Genomic DNA, 14,552 nt, shown 5'->3' on the forward strand with positions numbered 1-14,552 from the left:
CACAACTGTGACCAAGAAAAGTGTCTGCTTCCTACACATATAGCAAATTGGTAATGCTTATCCCTTTACTTAGTTAATATATCTACCCCATTATTTTGTTTCTCTTTCTTTCTGTTACCATTTTTTTAAAACATTTATTTATTTATCTTAGAGAGAGAGAGAGTACAGCATCACTTAGGTTGTAAAGTTTCTACACATGTGCTGTTTTTAATATAATTGCCAATTCGTACAAGGTTTCACAATTAATGAATGACATTGGGACCCAACTGGACAAAATCAGGGTGGGTCTCCCCTCGATTGTTTGATTGGTTCAGAGACTGGAGTCAGTATTTCAGAGATACCCTTTTGCCGGTGGAAGTCATTGCTTGTCTTTGTTTACCTGTCTTTCTCAATGCCTGTGTCACTTCATGCTTTCCAACATCTCTCTGGAGCCATACCGTGGACCCGTTGATGGAACCCTGGGTGTACTCTGACTGTGGTACCAAAACGCCATCCCTTCTCAGCTGGAAGCAGCCAGAGCAGTCATTGTCCCATTCCCTAAGGGCAATTAGGTACCATTTTAGGGGAAAGAATGAGTAAGGGACAGATGGGGCTAGGTAGGGAGAGGTAGATAGGGAGCTTTGTGATCAGGCTTACAGAAATCCCCAAAACATGGAAGTGTGAGGAAACCAGAGGTAAGAGTAGAAATCCAACCACCCTGCCCTAGGCACGTGGGGTAAGTGTCTTTTTATGATAATCACCTGTGACCAATGAAGAATAACCAGACCCAAAAAATGAAGTAAGCCATTGAAGATGTTATCACTAGTCTTTGCTCAATAGTGAAACAATAGAAATGTTAAAAGGATTTAAAGTCCTTCCTTAGCTTTTTGTAAAAGACCAACCCTGAAGGCCCTCAGTGGCAACCTTATTGGGATCCCTTTCACTCTTGAGAGCTTTTTCTGTATCTTCACTTAATAAATTTCTATTGCTTTACTAAAAAAAAAAAAAAAAAAAAGTTTTTATTTATTTTCAAAAGAGAGAGAGAACATGCTGGGGTTGGGGGGGAAGGGCAGAGGGAGTGGGACAGAGAGAAGCCCAAGCAGACTCCTCGATGATCATGAAGCCTGGCTTGGGGCTCAGTCTCTCAACCCTGAGGGTCCTAAGATCTTAACTTGAGCTGAAATCAAGTATCAGGCACTTAACTGACTGAGCCACCCAGGTGCCCCAAACAATTATTTTAGACACTCACAGCAAAACTATCTCAAAGTTCCTTCATTAGATTTCCTGTCTCTTAAATCCTGATTATCACCCTTTTAGTCCTCACATCTCAATTTCTGTCTATCACAGCCTCCCTTTCCCTCACCAACTTTCCAAGGCAACTTGTCGATTATAGGACACTATTTTTACATCTCTAAGCTAAGCCTGCAGAACCCTCTAAATTCTGACTGCAACCTATACCCTATGTCATCCTCTTCCCCTACCATGTCTTTACCTCACTGTATTTCTGTACATGACACTAAAGGCAAGTCATTATTAATTGCACCTATGGTATTTAAAAGGCAATTTCTCTCATAAGGTGGTCTGTCCATTATTTTCTGATCTTGCCTTATCCATACTATTCCTCCCACTTTAAATACTTTAAGCCTTTCACTGAAATCTACCTTAAACTATATTATTCATCAGTAACTACATGAGGATTTAAAAATAGTTAAAACTGACCAGATGTGATCCATTTATCTAGGTCTGAATTTTCTGTGCAAATGTCCACTCTGAATTTCAGTTAACAGGTACTGTTTTAACTCATTTGGCACCTGTTTCAGAATGACTATATGTATTTCAAATTTTTGTTCTTCTGATAAATTTCAGACTCTTATTCTCCTTTCAAAAAATATTTCACATATGAGTCTAGAGAAATTGTTCATATTTGTTAAACATTTGCTAGCAATTTATTTTCTTAGAATGGATTGAGTATCAAATAGTAAAGTAAGAGCTAAGCTAGCTTAGTCTGCAAAGAAGGAAGAAAATAGCATAATTAAAAGAATAGCATAATTAAAATTTCAAATAATTAAGCTAGGTAAATATTTTTCTCAGAAAACAACAAAGGTTACTACAAACCTAGTATAAGACTTGTACATGATTTATTTGTAAGTTCTAGAGAAAACAGTGATACTAATGCCCTTGCTAAAGTAAATGAACTGACTGGGGGAAAATACCATTTGAACCTATTTTTATAAGTGTGCTTATAGGTCACACAATCACTCCTTCAAGGGAAAAAATGATTTTTTCTCATTCCACTGCTATTACACTTGAAGAAATGAGTGTGCTTTTCTATGTGTAAAGTGTACTTGGTGAAAGTCCTCCATTCCTGCATTGACTTCTTGTACATGTCACTTAAATGCAATAAAAGCAGAAAGCATTACAGGGTAAAAAAATGTGAGAAGTGTTTTTTTTTTAGAAATTAAATAGATTTATAATCCTTTAATAAGAAAACTGTGACTAATAGTTCCTGACTGTAATTTATATATGGTATAAATAACAAGAAGATGCGCTTTATATTTTTCTTTTCATATATACAGGATGTTTAGGATATGAGATTTATGGAATGGGGGAATAAGTGGTCTGGGGTTTCTTTCACAAGTGAGTTTAAGATAGATCTCTTATTGCCTAAGAAAATAACCATAAAAAGCCTGAATATCATTTTTCCCTATTTTATTTGCATGAGTTCAAAGGGTCTATATGGTATTGAGATTTTTAAAATATTTTGAAGACTTTTCCATGGTTAAATGTGTTTCATGAATCCCTGAAGAATGTATATTCTCTAATTGTTAGAGCCAGAATTCTAAATACTTTCATTAGAATAAGAATGTTAATTATGTGACTCAAATATGCCATCATATTTTGGCTGTTATTCTTTTTCATTCTACAATTATTGAGAGGTATGTGCCCAAAGCATTCACTGCACCCATAAGGCATACTTTTCACAGCCTCTCAACTTTCCTGGATTCTTTTTCTTTTTCTTTCTTTCTTTTTTTCTTTTTTTTTTTTTTGAGAGTTTTTTTGTAGAATGCCATATAATTTTGATTATGTTCTATTGTCCAATGTTTCTTATTTAAAAACTTATCCAAAGTTTAGTCTGTTGAGCTAGCTCTTGGCTTTAAGCTCCATTATTTTAAATGCTGATGACTCAAAATTTTCATTTTGGCTTATGCCTTTTCTTCTGTCTTTTTAGACAGGAGTCTCCTTCATGACATTGCAAATGTTAGAAGTCTCATATTATCTCAGAATGAACATGTTAGAAATAAACTTTTGATCTTCCCCTCCACCTTAAATCTCAATCATTTTTAAGTACTATAAATGGCAGAATCAAAAAATTTAAAAAAAAAAACATTTTCTGCCTTATTAGGGTGATTGGAGAGCAAGTAATAAAAACTCAAAATATCTTAGGCTGAAAAGTGGATGACTCATGTTACAATGTTATAATGTTATAATGTGGCAATTCTTGCTATAAGGAGGTAAAATATTTGGTTAAACTGTTACCAGAACTTTGGAGCGAGGAATGCAACCATTATGTGATACTGTAACACCAAGAAAAATTACAGGAAACATTCAGTCTATTGTAATTTATTGGCAACTTTTTTCAGAGTTTTGCAAGAAAGAGGTGGGTTCATACGAGCTAGCTTAGTCTGCAAAGAAGGAAGAAAAAATACCTTTAAAGGGATTGTGCTCTGTGCCCATGTTCAATGATATGTTACCTGAAAGCCCAGTAAACTTGGAACTTTCGGAGTTGACAAAGTCAACTCCTACTTCTTTTTCCAAATGAAGCAATATCAACTTTAAGTGGTGGCCTCAAGGAGGCAGCTCTAGCAGGATATAAAAATTACAGGTTATTTTTTTTAAAATTTTTTTAATTTTTTTATTTTTTATAAACATATATTTTTATCCCCAGGGGTACAGGTCTGTGAATCACCAGGTTTACACACTTCACAGCACTCACCAAATCACATACCCTCCCCAATGTCCATAATCCCACCCCCTTTTCCCAAACCCCCTCCCCCCAGCAACCCTCAGTTTGTTTTGTGAGATTAAGAGTCACTTACGGTTTGTCTCCCTCCCAATCCCATCTTGTTTCATTGATTCTTCTTCTACCCACTTAAGCCCCCATGTTGCATCACCACTTCCTCATATCAGGGAGATCATATGACAGTTGTCTTTCTCTGCTTGACTTATTTCGCTAAGCATGATATGCTCTAGTTCCATCCATGTTGTTGCAAATGGCAAGATTTCATTTCTTTTGATGGCTGCACAGTATTCCATTGTGTATATATACCACATCTTCTTGATCCATTCATCTGTTGATGGACATCTAGGTTCTTTCCATAGTTTGGCTATTGTGGACATTGCAGGTTATTTTTTTTTTAAACAAACCTTTATTACTTTGATAGATGTGTGTCATCCACCCACCTAAAATAAACAGGCTAACCAGCATGTCTTTCTGCGCATTAAATTACAAGAGAAGAAAATGGTCAAAGGCACAGAAGTCTGGTAGAATGAAAACTGTTCAAATTTAAATTTTACATCTCAGTAAGATCGTTTTTGTTAGTACTTTTCCATAGAATCGAGAGGAAGCAAAAATATTGTTAAACTCCTGATTTTTAAATCTTCCTTCAAAAAGTCTATTGCTAAACAAGTATTTATTCAAGGTCTGAATTAGCCCATTTCCATTAAATCAGTTAAGACAGTCATTAGCCACCTCTCCTTTCCTGCACTCCAATATTACAGATAAGAAACTGGATGAATTGCTGTAATCCTAAAACACTCTTCATATCACATATGATGAAATGAGATATTTACAGGCTATTGTTAAATGAGAATGGTACATGAAAGAAAAGGGAAGAACTTGAATTATTTGTAAATAACAATTGAAAAGCTCTCTTCTATTTTTATCTTCATGAGGTTAAAAATGACTTCCTCAAACCCAACGGATGCAGACGTTGATGAGTAGCTGTGGCAGGCTAACAGTGTAGCAGCGTGGAATGGAGAATAACTGCTAACGGGGAAGGAGGTTTGTTTTTGGGGGGGGAGGGGAGCAAGGAAGATGTTTTAAATTTGATTGTTATGTTTGTTCTAATTTGTAAAAACAGTTTAAATTGTACACTTTAAATGGACGAACTACTGTATGTGACTTACATCTTAATAACACTTAAATAAAAACGAATCTGTAGTTAGAGGAGCCGACCTTCCATCAGATTTTAATATCTCAGAAGGTCCACGCACTATCCACTTTGTCATGCTGCCTTTTTCACTACGTTTGCAAGACGTGTAGCAAGCTGTCCTCATACAACAGGGCACTCTTTTTGTTTTTGTTTTTCTTTTTTTTTAAGATTTTATTTATTTCTTTGACAGAGATCCCAAGTAGGCAGAGAGGCAGGCAGAGAGAGAGGGGTAAGCAGGCTCCCTGCTGAGCAGAGAGCCCGATGTGGGGCTTGATCCCAGGACCCTGAGACCATGGCCTGAGCCTAACGCAGTGGCTCTACCTACTGAGCCACCCAGGCATCCCAAGAACAGGGCACACTTGAGAGGTTACTGAAGAAGACCCAATGCCTAGAGACATACACAGGGAAATGATCTGCTATACAGTGGGGAGAAAAAGTCACTATCATTTCAGGGGAAAGGGAGAACAGAGCAAAAGCAAACTTGAACTACTCTAAATATTTATGGATTCATAGCTAAAAAGTTCAGAGACAAAGTTCCTTTCTTGAAAGGAATGTGGAATGGAGTTTAGAATATTATATATTGATAGGATTTAGTTTGTTTTATTCAAATTAAGCATAATTTTTTCTCTGGAACCTTAGGAATGACTATTTACCATGAGAGCCAGTTTATCTGTAGCCCCAACGATGTTTGCATTTCTCAAGAGAAAAAAAAGAAAAAAATAAAGTCATAAAAGCACTTGAGTTTTTATTTAACTTCATGTCATAAAATATATATTTTTTAAAACCAGCATATATCTTGCCAATTAATAATGAGGATAAACAAAGTGAACATAAGAGAACTATAATTTATAGAAATGATGGAACTTTTTGATTTAAAAAAAAAGTTGCTAATAAAAAAGTGGAAGTGCTTTAAGAATGTAATAATGATTTGCTAGTGCATTTTTTCCTACCATTTCCAATCCATATAAAGGGCTTTCTATTAAAATTTGGCATTTGAAAGTAATTATTGGGTATAAATTTTATTAACTATGTGTAAGAAATCACAACTTCTAAGAATCTCAAAATTTAAAAAAATAGTTTTTCTTGGGTACAAGGTATTTAGGGCTTAATGTAATATCAGCTACTTGAAAGCAATGTAGAATAAAGCATGCCACAGACGACAATTAGGAATCAGCAGGACTCAAGAGCTTTTATGCCATTTTGCGTTTTATGTGTTTACAAAGCTGCAACCTATTGGCATTTAATTCCATATTTACTGTCTCTGGTGTCTCATTGCACAGCAGGACATGGAATGAGCAATAAACATGTTATCATAAGTATTGTACTGAATGAAAATTTAATTAAATCACAACTTTTTAAAAAATGTTTTTTCTGTGTCACCCTTGGGTTTGACATCTTCAACTCGTTTATTCATTTTATCAATTTATCCACACCAAATTACAAAAACATGATGAAATAATTTGACATATATTAAAGTTTCAGGAGAATAAAAGATTAATTTTGAATATATTAGCATATGAGAGAGTTATTTAATCTTGCTGACTTGAAAAAGTATATAAATATATAATTTAATATGCTAATTGACTGGCCTACTTATAAGTATAGTGAAGTAACATAACAAGAATTCAAAGAAATAGTGTAAACCTTTCATTTTGATTTCATTCTGTATAGGTATATTTTTAGTTCTTTGAATATACACGATCAAATGATTTTATCCAGGCTCTTGAGAAGAAATTAATTTTTCCTTTGGCAATCTATCATATAATTTAAATATTTAGCAATGAATAATTTATTTATGTAACTCATTCTTTTATAAGGGTTTAAAATGAAAAGAGTTTTCACCTGGAATTGTATAAATGAAATAATATCATAAAATTATTTTAAGTGCATTTTTGTAATGTACAGATATAAGGAAAGGAGGCCAAGATATAGAATTTGCTGCCTTCAGCTGTTATAAAAACCTGATGACTGTGTTGCACTTTCGTGTTAAAAGTGATCAAAATATTAGAGGAAAATAGATTAGCCACAGGGGAAAGCCAGGTATTACTTAGAATTTTATTTGATAATAATAATAATGAAAACAATGATATGGTATAGCTGAGGAGTTTACATCAAGATGAGGAAAATATAAATTAATAATTGATCTGGTCAAGAGAAAGTTCAAATATTAAGAACAGTAATAAAGAGGCCCCTGGATGGCTAAGTCAGTTAAGCATCTGACGCTTGATTTCAGCTTAGGTCATGATATCTTGGTCATGAGTTAGAGCTCGAGTCCAGCTCCCTGCTGGGTATGGAGACTGCTTAAAATTCTTTCTCCCACTTCGTCTACCCACCCACCTCTCCCTCTAAAAAAAAAAAAAAAAAAAAATAGGGAGGGGAGAAAACAGTAATATAGGTTTAGCCAAGCAAGAGCTCAGTTTCAAGAAATGTATCTAAGGCAAGGAAAGGATGAGATAGATCAACTGAATCCAGATTAGAGATAATTAATCAACTGAGATAAGGAACTCCATCCACCAAAATCCTAAATCAGAAAAGACTGGGATTTAGAAAAAGATTTTGGATAAGAAACTGAAAGCATGAATAATAATAGCTTGAGAACAAGCTAAAGTTTTAAGGAGACTTGACATATACCTTTCCCAAGGTTAGAATTGGTTTCAAATTTGGATAACACTGAGCATGTAAATGAATGTTTATAGTGAAATATGTAGGAAGAATGGAGGAAGACAATTTTTAAGAGAAGCAAGGAATTACCATTTATATGTCAAGGTTTTAATACATAACCTGTGATTAACTTTTAGAAAGTATAGTTTAATAAAATATAAACATATAGACTAGAGGCAGGAAATTAGGTTTCTGATTAGTTCTGTGTTCTTGGGAAACATACCAAATATCTCTTGAGTGACTTGGCCTGTAAAATGGACTTCTACTTTCCTTATCAGATCTTTGTACTTGAGGAAGTCAAGTAATGTCCAAATATCTATCACAGCAGGACAACATGGTAAACATTTTAAAGTACTAGTTTCCTTTAGTTAATATTATTTTTATCTGCTTATATATTCTGTGTAAAATGTTAAAGAAATATACAAATATAAAAAATGATGGTGTTGTGAAGGGTGTAAACCTGGTGATTCACAGACCTGTACCCCTGGGGATAAAAATATATGTTTATAAAAAATAAAAAATTATATTAAAAAAAATGATGGTGTTAGATAAAGTTTTCAGAAAATAATGAGATCTGAAATATTAAAAAAAAACTTTTAAAAAATGTTTTAAGTATTTATTCTGAAGTTATAAAATATAAGTCACTATCTTGAGGATTGAAAATATGAGATATTGGGCATCTGGGTGGCTCAGTGCGTTAAGCCTCTACCTTCAGCTCAGGTCATCATTTCAGGGTCCTGGGATCCAGCCCTGCATCGGGCTCTTTGCTCAGCAGGGAGCCTGCTTCCCTCTTTCTCTCTCCCTGCCTCTCTTCCTACTTGTGATCTCTCTCTCTGTCAAATAAATAAAATCTTAAAAACGAAGATATTCAGTTATCTTTACTTATTTTACATTTTATATATATATTTACTTTTATTGTATATATGTGTGTGCACATAAATATAAATCTTATATATAAATAATCTTACAAAAATTCAAAAAAAATAAGTTTAAAGTTATGTCCATGGAATTTAATATGAATGTTGCATAAACTGCAGGAAGATGAGATGGTAGATTTATTTCATAGCATAATATTGGTGTCTAAAATCTTGTTCTTCAGAACTGAATCTTCAATGTTTGAAAGAGGGTGATTCTTTTGAGAATTTTGGTAGAATCTTACCAAATGACAAAAATATCAGATAGCATAAGATTTTATCATATTTCCCTTAGGGTCATTGAAGAAGTCACTCACATGTTAACATCAATTTGTTGTATAGTTTGTTTTATGTTGGTAATGGCATGCCCTCTCTCCCTCTCCTTCACTCTCTCTTCCCCTCATTCTCTTTCCCTTCTTTCTCTCTCTTTTAAAAAATATTTTATTAATTTATTTGACAGAGAGAGATCACAAGTAGGCAGAGAGGCAGGCAGAGAGAGAAGGGGAAGCAGGATGCCTGCTGAGCAGAGAGCCAGATGCCGGACTTGATCCCAGGACCCTGAGGTCATGACCTGAGCCAGAGGCAGAGGCTTAACACACAGAGCCACCCAGGCGCCCCTCCCTTCTTATGGCAAAATAAAAACAAGATGCTCTCCCCTGAGGTTGTATTGTTTAAAACCTCTCAGAATTTTTTTTTTTTAATTATCTGAATACCATATGAATAAGCATCATGTAGACAGAAGTACTCATCTATCAGTTGGGAATGATGAGACAGGACTCTCAATAGAGCTGAAGGTAAGAATTTAAAGTTTCTGAATATAGACAGAATGAAAGGTTACCTAATTTCATTTCTGCTTCTTCAACTAATTCATTTTACCATTCTGATGATCAGTACAAATACAAATAGGCATAGCAAGTTAAGGGTTAATATGAAAGAGTCATGACTGTACAGGAAAATCTCAGATGTTTTCCATTTTACTAAAATGGTAATTCCTTCTTTGGGATTAAATAAAGTCACAGGCACCTGAACCCTCTTTCAAGCAGCTACTCTTTCATGTATTTAAAGTTTCCTATACTGATTTGGCATATATAAATCTTACACTTTTGAAGAGCATTATTTTAAAAGAGATAAGACCTAAGTTTAATTTTATTGTTATACACAGGTTGATCTATGGAAAATCGACTTTTGACATTTCCTTCTTCTTTGGGTATGCTGAAAGAGATAAAAGAAATTACATAAGCATATAAAAACATAGCCTACTATTGAAAATCTAATGAATATCTAGGTGATTTCAGTTTCTTTAAGCTTTTACCATTTAAGTATGTCTAATTTACAATATTTGAAATTCATCATGAAGGACAATAAGCTGAATAAACGTTAAAGGCATCAAAAACTCTGAAATAAAAAGATGTAATGCTTGAAAAGCAAGGGACAGATGTTTGACAGTGTAATTATTTCCTGTCTATACTTCAGTCCTAAGTGGATACTTGGAACTCAAGAAACATAGACACATGCAGTATTATGTATCACATGCTCCAACTTTTAAAAGAAGACTTTCAAACAACTGAGTTGGAGTGAAAACAAAGTGAACACTTAACTTCACTAGGCATCAAACATCTTTGTTGTAAATTGGGATATGAGCATGACCCTGCTACTTAAATTAAAGTCAAGTTGAATACACTTACTAAATAGGTTAGTTATATCATTTTAGCAATTGAAACTCACACATCTTCCCAACCTTCAGTATTGAAAGCACTTCATATATTTTAGAACGCTTACTATCAGCTCTATATTGATCTAAAAGAATGCTTCTATTAATTTATTTGTATTTATTAAGATATAATTCAAAATAAAATTGGTGTGTGTTTTAATTATCAACACAGTGATTTGATATACATACACACTATAAAAGGATTTTTATCTTCAGTGATGGGAACGAGACTTCACTTCATCACTGCACATATTTACCTTTTTTTTTTTAAAAGATTTTATTTATTATTTGACAGAGAGAGAGAGAGATCACAAGTAGACAGAGAGGCAGGCAGAGAGAGAGGGGGAAGCAGGCTCCCTGCTGAGCAGAGAGCCGGATGTGGGGCTTGATCCCAGGACCCTGAAATCATGACCTGAGCTGAAGGCAGAGGCTTAACCCATTGAGCCACCCAGGCACCCCTTTGTTTTGTTTTTGTAAAAACACAAGTTCTATTCTCCTAGTAAATTTCAGCTATGTAATACAGTGTTATTGACTGCAGTTACCATATTATGTATTATATCCTCAGAATTTAGTAATTTTATAACTGAAAGTTTATACCCTTATGTCATCTTCCTAGTTCCTCAACCTTCCAGACCCTGGTAACCACAATTCCACCATTCTAAGAATTTGACTTTTTTTTTCTTTTTTTAAAGTTTCCACAAGATAGTGACATCATGGATATTTGTCTTTTTCTGGCACATTTCACCTCACATAATGCCTTGCAGTTTCATCTGTATTTTTACAAATAACAGGGCTTCCTTCTTTTTAAGGCATTTTATCTACCTATCCATCTATCTCTGTATCTATCATCTATCACCTATCATATTTTAATCCATTCATCTATTGATAGATAGGCTGTTTGTACCTTGACTGCTATGGGTGATGCTGCATTAAACATGGGAGTACAGATATCTCTTCAAGATGGTGATTTCAGGAACACCTGGGTGGCTCAGTTGGTTAAATGGCTGCCTTCAGCTCAGGTCATGATCCCAGGGTCCTGGGATCCAGTTCTGCATGAGAGTCCTTGCTCAGCAGGGAGCCTGCTTCTCCAACTGCCTGCTCTGCCTGCTGCTCCCCTTGCTTGTGTGTTCTCTTCCCCCTTTGACAAATAAATACATAAAAATCTTTAAAAAAAAAAAAAAAGAAAAAGAAAGATAGTGATTTTATTGTTTTTGCAGATAGACCCAGAAAGAGGGATTGCTGAATCTTATGGCAGTTCTGTTTCTTAACATCTTCAGGAAACTTTATATTATTTTCTTCCAGCAACATGGTTTATCTTCTCGCAACATGGCTCAAAAGGGTTCCCTTTTCTCCACATCTTTGCAGCATTTGTTAGCTGTTATATTTTTGATATTAGATATCCCAACAGATGTGAGATGATACCTCATTGTGGTTTTGATGTGCATTCCTCTGATGATTGGTGATGTTGAGTACCTCTTCATGTACTGGTTGCCCCTTCCAGTATCTTCTTTGGAAATATTTCTATTCGGTCCTTCACCCACTGTTTAGTTAAGTTAATGGGGGGGGGGGTTATTTTGGTTATTTGGTTATATGGGTTCCTTTTATATTTTGAATATTAATCCCTTGTCAGATATATAGTTTGCAAATATTGTCTCCTATTCCATAGGTTGCATTTTCTTTTTGGTGATGGTTTTCTTTGCTGTGCAGAAGCTTTTTAGTTTTAGTGATGGTTTTCCTTGCTATGCAGAATTCCCACTTGCTATTTTTGCTTTTGTTGTCTTTGCTTTTGGTGTTAAATCCAAAAAAAAACCTATAACAAGACCAATGTGAAGAATCTTACCCCCATGAGATTTTACTCCCATGAGTTTCACAGTCTTAGGTCTTATATTCAACTCTTTAATCTGTTTTTAGTTATATTTTGTGTAATGGCATAAGATAGGGGTCCTGTTTTATACTTTTGCTTGTGGATATCCAGTTTCACAGCACCATTTTTTAAAGAGTTAATAGAGTTGATACTTTTCAAATTGCATATTTTTGGTTTGAAAGGAAAAAACAGTGTGTGTGTGTGTGTGTGTGCATGTGTTGGGGCAAAGTAAAGTTTTCCCAAGGTTAGGAAGACTATTTAAAAATAATTATACATGGGACGCCTGGGTGGCTCAGTTGGTTAGGCAGCTGCCTTCGGCTCAGGTCATGATCCCAGCGTCCTGGGATCGAGTCCCACATCGGGCTCCTTGCTCAGCGGGGCGCCTGCTTCTCCCTCTGCCTCTGCCTGCCATTCCGTCTGCCTGTGCTCGCTCTCTCCCCCTCTCTGTCTCTGATAAATAAATAAAATCTTTAAAAAAAAAAAATAAATAATTATACATATGACTTCTCTATGCAGAGGAAGTCCTGGGAAATACTACTGTTCCTGACTATAATAGCTGAAACCAAGATTCACCCCTGAAAAAAATTTATAATAACGTATAATGGAAAATATTTATAGCTTCCTAACACTAGTAGTACCTCAATGTGTCTAATTAAATGAGTTTCAAGAAAAACAATTAATTGACCTTATATGTGTGGGTTTATTTCTGGAATTTCTGTTCCATTCCATTGATCTGTGTCTGGTTTTTATGCAATACTATACCATTTTGATTACCATAGCTTTGTAATACATTGGAAATTGTATTACAGTTTTTTTTTTTTTTTTTTTAAATTTTTTTTAATTTTTTTTTTTTTTTACTTTTTTTAAAGATAAAAAATTTGGGTGGGGGACACAAGCAGGGGGAGTGGGAGAGGGAGAAGCATGCTTCTCGCTGAGCAGGGAGCTCCATGCAGGGCTTGATCCCATGATCCCATGACCCCAGGATCATGGCCCGATCCAAAGACACCCTGGTTCCCTCCATTTTTCTGAAACACTGACATTAGCAGGTACATCTCCATGTAGGTCTGCCAGAATAGAAATGATGCTAATCATGATGGTCTTCAAGATGTAGCGGGGGAGCTACCACTCTTCAGCTTCTGATAACCATATTTATCCTCTCCAGGCTGGTAACTGAAGTAAATACTTATAGGGTCCTAGAAGAATTCTTTGGACTGTTTCTTGAGTCTTCTCCATTGTTTTTAAGATGTGTGATGCCTCTTTTAAATTCTTGCTCAAGATTGGTGTAGCTATTCAGGGTCTTTTGTGGTTCCCTAAGAATTTTAGGATTATTATAATTTTTTTTTTTTATTTCTGTGAAGAAAGCCATTGCATTTTTGGTATGGGCTGCATTGAATCTGTAGATTTCTTTGAGTAGAATGGACATTTTAACAATATTAAGTCCTCCGGTCTATAAGCATGGAATATCTTTCCATTTACTTGTTTTCTTCTTTTTTTCTCATGAATGTTTTATAATTTTCAGTATAGATATCCTTCACCTCTTAGGTTAAATTTATTCATAGGCATTGAATATGATGCTTGCTGTGAGCTTGTCAGATTGTGGTCTTTATTATTATATTTATGTAGGCTCTTTCTGTACCAAGTTCGTTGAGAGTGAAACTTTTATTTATTATTTATTTTATAATTTACCATTTAAACTACCACATTCTAAAGTTTATTTTTGGTGACGCTTTACACAAAGCAGATGCATAATTTTCTGATAAATATAAATTTATTTATAAGTACTACTTTCTGGTGCTACATTTTAAATTTTTAACCGTTCAAAAAATAATGAGTTTTAATTAGTAAAACTCAGTGATGTTTGGCTCACATTAGCACTTGAGAGACACATTGTCAAACATCATGTAATGAGTATAATAAATTAATCTCAGCTTTGTCCAAACTAAATTACTTGTTAAAAGCACAGGCCATGTTTCTAATCAAAATACGTATTTTTGAGAAAAATAAAAATATAAACAAGTGTAGGCACTAGTATTATGTTAGGAGGCTCACTAATCAACCTATTATTTGAAATATTACAGGTTCTATTGTGTTTATATTATATTTATACTTAAAAAACACTAACAATAAGTGGACTAAGTAGACCTAAATTAGGAATAATAATTTTAGCTAAATTTAAATTTTAACTAAATTAAAAAATTTGTTATGCAGGA

This window comes from Mustela nigripes, chromosome 15 (genome assembly GCF_022355385.1).
Source record: "Mustela nigripes isolate SB6536 chromosome 15, MUSNIG.SB6536, whole genome shotgun sequence".
NCBI lineage: Eukaryota > Metazoa > Chordata > Mammalia > Carnivora > Mustelidae > Mustela > Mustela nigripes.